At 35.4% G+C, this 6,631-nt stretch overlaps 1 long non-coding RNA gene and 1 other non-coding gene across 2 annotated transcripts in view; one reads left to right on the top strand and one right to left on the bottom strand.

Moving 5' to 3' along the window:
* The window catches only part of LOC108317412, a 34,327-nt gene extending 34,156 nt beyond the window's left edge, over positions 1 to 171 (bottom strand). The window contains exon 1 of the long non-coding RNA XR_001830736.2: positions 113 to 171. This is a non-coding gene — a long non-coding RNA (uncharacterized LOC108317412). The remainder of the gene's footprint in view (positions 1 to 112) is intronic.
* Positions 172 to 5,965: 5,794 nt separating this feature from the next.
* Positions 5,966 to 6,129, top strand: LOC119474184. Its single transcript, XR_005203475.1, has one exon. It is a non-coding gene; the product is annotated as a U1 spliceosomal RNA (small nuclear RNA).
* The last annotated feature ends 502 nt before the right edge of the window (positions 6,130 to 6,631 follow it).

Consider the following 6,631-nt stretch of genomic DNA (forward strand, 5'->3'; position numbering starts at 1 on the left):
AAAAAAAAAAGAATCTTTTTAGGCAGTTTGGATTTTCTAACATGAACAAGCATTAGTCATAAAATTTTTGTAAATGTCTTTGAAAAAACTTTCAAAAAGATTAAAAAGCTACTTACAAAAGGACAAATACTGCATAATTCCATTCATCTGAGGTACCTAGAGCAGTCAGATTATAGAGACATCAGGTAGAGTGATGGTTGCCAGGAGCTGAGGGAAAGGGACAATGGGAGTTACTGTTAAAGGTGTACAGAGGAGTCTGCTTTGCAAGATGGAAATGGTTTAGAGATGAATTGTGGTAATAATCGCACAGCAATGTGAATGTACCTAATGCTACTGAACTGTACACCTAAAAATGATTAAAATGATAATTTTTATTTTATGTATATTTTACCACAATTTTTTTAAAGCTGTTTACAATGATTTGCCTCTGGGGAGTTGGATTGAGGAGTCAGGATGTAGGCCAAGGACAATATTTTTCACTTAATACCTTCTGCATGGCCTGAATTTTTCAGGAGAAGCCCATGTTATTGTCATAATAAAAAATTTTTAGGACTTTCTCTAGACCTATTCTGATTCAGAGGACTGCCCAATTAAAAGAAAGGTAATGTCATAGCTAATTTAAAAACGTATTGGAAATCCTAAGCAGAATTACATTAAATTTATAAATGATGGGACAGCTTTAAAATATTGTCAGTTACTCTTATAGAAATAGTTTTCAAAAGTTTTTGCGATCCTTTGAAAAATTTGATATTTCATCATATGGGTCCTACACAAGTTCTGTGGTTTATTAGTTTATCCCTGGGTTTTTTATATCTGTATCACTATCTATAGATTGATAGAGATATGTATAAAACCATATCAATTGCCTAACTGCTATTCTTTGTAAAGTTAATTTGTCTCATTGAAGACTTTTTCTAATTTTTTTTCCTCTAAATAACTGAAGGAAACTGTTAATTTTTATAATTTTCTTGACTTTAATCTTAAAAATAATCCAAAAGTAATTGGTCCATTCAAGTTGGTCAGTACAGGTTCAAGCTAAAGTTATTGGTTTGTGTAGAAATATTAAGAATTTAGCCAATGTAACTGTTTTTTGTTTATGTGATTTTTTTTTAAATCATGTAAACATGGCTCAAGAAAATATGTATTATAAAGAATATTCTATTAATATAAATGACTGCACAGCATAATACCTGTCACTCTCTGAAAAGGAATGCAAAGGAGTAATGAACGAAAAATAATTATTAGTACAATAGGATTTCCATGAATAATTTATGAGAGCTAGACAAGGAGGAAACAATAGGTATCACCCATTTTGAGTCCTATAAACTTTTCCATATTTGCAGAAGATATTGCTTGTATGTATTTTTTCATTTCAAAAAGGAAAGTGTTTTGCTTTTATTTCTGACTATATATTATTATTGTAGAAAGCATTCAATATTATAGACTAAAAGTATTTTCTTATATGAAGATCAACCATAAACCTATCATCCAGAAAAAAATTCCATAGTTTTTTGCCTATTCCTCAAGAATTATATTAACATATATTTCACATATTTATAAAAATGAGACCACACTGTACATACAGTTTTATAGCTTCCTTTTTCCCCTTAATATGTAATCACTGCTGTCTTTTAATGTCCATTAATACAGATCTTCATAATTCTTAATGGCTACTGTTAAAATGAATATTTTATTTTACATCTATTCTATAATTTATTTGATCAATCCTCTGTTAATATTTAGGTAGTTTCAAGTTTTTTACTTTGAATATTGTAATACATCTTTTCACATTTGACAAGATTATTCCTTAAGAAATGGAAATGCTAGATCAATGAGTCTGCATAAGACAAAAGTCTTAAAATTAAATGCAAAAAAGTTAAAATATGTGTTATTGCTCAACTGTCCTCCAAAAGAGGTCATAGTCATTTTGCTCTCACAGCTTTTCTACACTGGTTTTTCTTATTTTTTATTTTCAAATTCTGCAAAGTTTCAGAATACATTGTGTTAATATTATCTTAAAAATAATTTACATCCCAATAGGTTGGAAATTACATTTTATTCTTTCTTTTAATTTCCAGAATTTAATTACTAATGAAGTTTATCATGTTTCCATGTGTCTATGGGCTATTATCGTACTTCTGCTCTGAAGTATATATCTTATTATTATTGGCTTGTAAACACTTCTCAAAGATTACAAATATTAATTTTTTATTTGTGATATGTATTTTTTAGTATGTCATTAGTCTTTTTACCTTATATCATTTTCATCATACAAAGTTTTTATGCATTCCAATTAATGTCTTTGATATCACTCTTAGACATTCTTTATAACAAGATTAGTGAGAAAAAATTCTGTATTTTATTCTAATTATATTATCTTTATATTTTCATATTTTTCATTTATATCTCTAACCTACTTAGAGTTTCTTTTTTAAAAGTATACATTAAAGATTTAACCATATTTCTTCCAAATGGTTAGTTACTATCCCCACACCACTTCTGAGCAATCCATATTTTCTCCATGAAATTCTTGGATACATTGTTACCTAGTTCCGGATTTTCACCTCTGTTTCATTGATTTTAGCTGTGTAATTCCAAGGTATTGTTCATTGATCTCTGTGTAATTCCAAGGTATTATTCAGGTTTTTCTGCAATAGTGCTTTGTAACAAACACTTCCTCAAATCTCAGTGGTGTACAACAACAAATATTTCTTTCATGGGTATCTGGGTCAGCTGTCACACTGCAGTGTTCTTTGGGACACAAATGGACCCTGCTCCAAGCTACAGGTCAGATTTGAGTGGTACACATTTTTTCTTTTTTCAGGCTGTAATAACAGCTTCCTGAAACAAATTCTTCTTGTAATGTATGGTAAGAGTACAAAAAGGCTGGTGAAACTTGCCATAGTCTTAAACCTCAACTCCAACACATTCTTTTTTCTATCCACACTGCATTGGTCTGAAGATCACCCAATCTACCCTAAGTGAATGGGAAAGAAGAGTGCATTGTCTCCACAGGGAAGGCTTGTCAAGGACAAGAGAATGAAGAACTGTAAGCAAATAATAATATCTACCACCCTGAGCTAGTTATATTTTCTAAGGCTCAGTTTCCTCAGTGTCAAATGGGATAATTGTGAAGATTCAACTATATAGATGATAAATGTCAAACATATTGTTCCTTGTATTTAGTCATTCAAAAATTGTGTATCTTCTTCCTAACAGTATATCACTTAAATTACTGTCGTTCTGTGATACATATACATATATACAGAGAGAGAGAGAGGAGAGAGAGAGAGAGAGAGAGAGAGAGAGAGAGAGAGAGACGGAGTCTTGAACTATTGCCCAGACTGGAGTGCAATGGTGCAATCTTGGCTCACTGCAGCCTCCGCCTCCTGGGTTCAAGTGTTTCTTCTGCCTCAACCTCCCAAGTAGCTAGGATTACTGGCATCATGCCTGGCTAATTTTTGTATTTCTATAGAGATGGGGTTTCATCATGTTGGCCAGGCTGGTCTTGAACTCCTGACATCAGGTGATCTGCCTGCCTCAGCCTCCCAAAGTGCTGGGATTACAGGCATGAGCCACTGTGCTGGCCAAGATTTTTAAATATGTAGAAGGGCAGGTTAGCTCCTACCCCTATCACTCTTTCTTTTAAAGGATTTTTCTGACTATTCTCTACCATTTTTTCCTCTAGATGAATAAATAGATTTTAGATTCCATCACATATGTTCATCTTTTTAATAAGTGAGGAAAATATCTTCTCAGTCATACTACTTTTAGACTGATGAGCAAGTTGTTCCACAGCCTTACCAAGAGGAGGTTGAGGAATGACTTGGAACCCATAACAATCAACATATTTTCTGTTTATTCAAAAAATTCAAAACTATACTGCACCAATTTGCAAATGATATTGAATAAATTGGAGTGGTTAGTATCCTGGAAAAATAAACTAAAATTTAAATTAGGATAAATAATATTTTTTAAATGAGGCTCAAAAGAAGCAAATGTGAGATGTACTCATAAACAATAACATAGAGAATTGTGCAGGAATGTCTAGGCAAACAGCATAGAAGAAAAGACTTCAGGGTCTATCTAGACTGCATGAACAGTCCTCAAGGCATCTGTTTCATGTGTTTTTGTTTTGTTTTGCCTGAGATAGGGTCTGGCTTTGTTGCCCAGGCTGGAGAGTGATCTCCATGCACTGCAACGTCTGCCTCCCAGATTCAAGCAATTCTCCTGCCTCAGCCTCCTGAGTAGTTGGGATTACAGGTGCGCGCCACCATGTCTGGCTTAGTAGAGATGGGGTTTCTCCTTGTTGGTCAGGCTGGTCTGAAACTCCCAACCTCAGGTGATCCGCCTACCTTGGCCTTCCAAAGTGCTAGGATTACAGGCGTAAGCCACTGTGCCCAGCCTGTTTTTACCTGTTTTATCATAAGAAATATTTTAAATAATGAGTAAGGAAGAGATATGCTGACATATAATGAGAACTTGCCTTCCTAAATAAGTAAATTTTTAAAATGTTACAAATGCTTAAACTTACTTGTTCAGTCTCACTAGATTTCAGCTACAGGTTTTGCTCTCCACTTTAAAAAATCCTGAATACATAAACCAAGTCTTTCATTATTTTTCTCTGAAACATACCTTAGTCTTAACAGAAATCTTCCTTGACAACAGGAAAGTTTTTCATGGTTGAGGCCTGAGGTCATCTCATTTAAGGCCATTTTAAGCTGACTTCTAAAATTAAGATAGTTAAGGAGAAAATATAGACATCACTTATCTCATATGGCCTCTACAGAATCTGATCTGGTCAGCAGAATAACTGCAAATAAAAGCATTACATCCTAAAGTTTACTGTAATTTTCTCTTTTCCCCCTACTCCTCACCTTTTCTTTTTTTTGAGACAGAGTTTCACTCTGTTGCCCAGGCTAGAGTGCAGTGGTGTGATCTTGGCTCGCCGCAACCTCCACCTTTCAGGTTCAAGCAATTCTCCTGTCTCAGCCTCCTGGTAGCTGGGATTCCAGGTGTCACCATGCCCAGCTGATTTTTATATTGTTAGTAGAGATGGGGGTTCACCATGTTGCCCAGGCTGGTCTTGAACTCATGACCTCAAGTGATCCACCCCCTCGGCCTCCCAAAGTGCTGGGATTATAGGTATGAGCCACTATGCCTGGCCAAATTTATTGCTATTTTCTGAATGAAAAGGTATTATACTAATAAGATGGAACAAAATCTAGTGATAGTTACCGCTTTAACTATTCAGATTCAGAAATAGCCACTCATCCTCCCAGGAAGAAAAGTTTTTAACTCAATAAGTAGAAAATAAAGCTGCTTTCATACATTTTTCTATAAATGCTTCAAAGAAAGAAATAAGCAGGTAAAAACCTTAAAGCACAGGAAAATACAGCAAGAAATAATGTGGCTTTTTGTTTGGTTTTAATCATTCATATTATTTTCTTTGTTCTTTAAATCTACTTCTATTTCTAAAGTCAACGGAGAAAGGATACATTGTTGTAGAACAAGCAATAAAAGACATGTTAATGATATAGTAGGTAAAAATGTAAAAAATCTTACTTAGGGCCAGGCTCGGTGGCTCACGCCTGTAATCTCAGCACTTTGGGAGGCCGAGGCGGGTGGATCACGAGGTCAAGAGATCGAGACTATCCTGGCCAACATGGTGAAACCCCGTCTCTACTAAAAATACAGAAAAATTAGCTGGGCGTGGTGGCGCGCGCCTGTAGTCCTACCTACTTGGGAGGCTGAGGCAGGAAAATTGCTTGAACCCGGGAGGTGCAGGTTGCAGTGAGCCGAGGTCGCGCCATTGCACTCCAACATGATGCCTGGTGACGGAGTGAGACTCTGTCTCAGAAAAAAAAAAAAAAAAAATCTTACTTAGGTCTTAACAGTCCTGCAGGACATTAGCTTCTCCTTACATTCTGTTTTATGTTTTTTTCTTTTAGAGATTAGGTCTTCCATACTTACCTGGCAGGGGAGATACCGTGATCACAAAGGTGGTTTTCCCAGGGCGAGGCTTATGCATTGCACTCCGGATGTGCTGACCCCTGCGTTTTCCCCAAATGGAGAAAACCCGACTGCAGAGTTTGTGATAGTGGGGGACTACACTGGAGCTTTCCCCTGATTGAAAAAAAAAAAAAAAAAGAGAGAGAGAGAGAGAGATCAGGTGTTCCTAGGTTGCCTGTACTGGGCTTCAACTTCTGGGCTCAAAAGGTCCGCTTGCCTCAGTCTCCTGAATAGCTGGGACTACAGTTACACACTAGTGCACCCAGCTATCTTCTGTTTTCTTCCCACTTCTCACCACCTCCATTTTTCATCAGCACTGTCATCTTAATTGAACATCAAAAGAATGAATGATGCTATTGGGAGCTACAACTTTTATTTAAATGTACAGTAGTTCTAACTTTTAAATAATTGACGATCTAACAGAAGAGACAAGATAACCCTGAAATGAATTCACTTAAACTAATATGGATTGTTTAGTTATTCTAGATATTTACTTGTAGGTTTGCTTATTATATAGATTTTGTATCCATCTATTACATAAATTATTACATATAAACACATGTACATGAAAGGGAGGAAGTCATCATTGTTCTGTATTAGTCCAGAGATGGTTTCTGCA

Source organism: Cebus imitator, unplaced genomic scaffold, assembly GCF_001604975.1.
Source record: "Cebus imitator isolate Cc_AM_T3 unplaced genomic scaffold, Cebus_imitator-1.0 Scaffold10, whole genome shotgun sequence".
NCBI classification, from domain to species: Eukaryota; Metazoa; Chordata; class Mammalia; order Primates; family Cebidae; genus Cebus; species Cebus imitator.